The sequence below is a fragment of the Falco rusticolus genome, chromosome 5, assembly GCF_015220075.1.
Source record: "Falco rusticolus isolate bFalRus1 chromosome 5, bFalRus1.pri, whole genome shotgun sequence".
Taxonomy (NCBI): Eukaryota; Metazoa; Chordata; class Aves; order Falconiformes; family Falconidae; genus Falco; species Falco rusticolus.
The window spans coordinates 6775799-6776304 of record NC_051191.1 but is presented as its reverse complement, the minus strand read 5'-3'; positions in this window follow the sequence as shown (position 1 = coordinate 6776304).

The window sequence follows — 506 nt, the reverse complement described above, 5'->3', positions numbered from 1 at the left end:
GGGTTTATCCCCTCCTTCCCTTTGGATTTTATTCCTCTCCCCTTCTCTCTCCTTCACATCACAACTGTTATTCTTTTATTTTATTTCAACTATTGAATTGTTCTTACCTCAACCCCCGAGTTTCACCTTTTTCCTGATTCTCCTCCCCATCCTGCTGAGGGCCGGGCAGAGGAGCGGTGAGCAAGCAGCTGCATGGTACTTAGCTGCTGGCTGTGGTTAAACCACAACAAAAATGCGTCATTTTCTACCCAAAGACCTATTTCTGTGAGCAGAGTTTAAAAATCACATCCTGTACCTGCTGACATCAGGTAGTGAGTTTAATTCCAGTGATGCAAGGAAGAATAAAAAAGGTGGCAGCGCAGGTCTCATGGCCAAGTAACTTGGAGGGAGGTTTCTCTTTGAAAGTGGTGAGGGTTCTTACCTTGCTCCAGACATACCACCAAGTTCGCTGACAGGTCAGGAAACCATCCCTGTGATAATCCACTCTCAGAAAACACCGCAAAAAT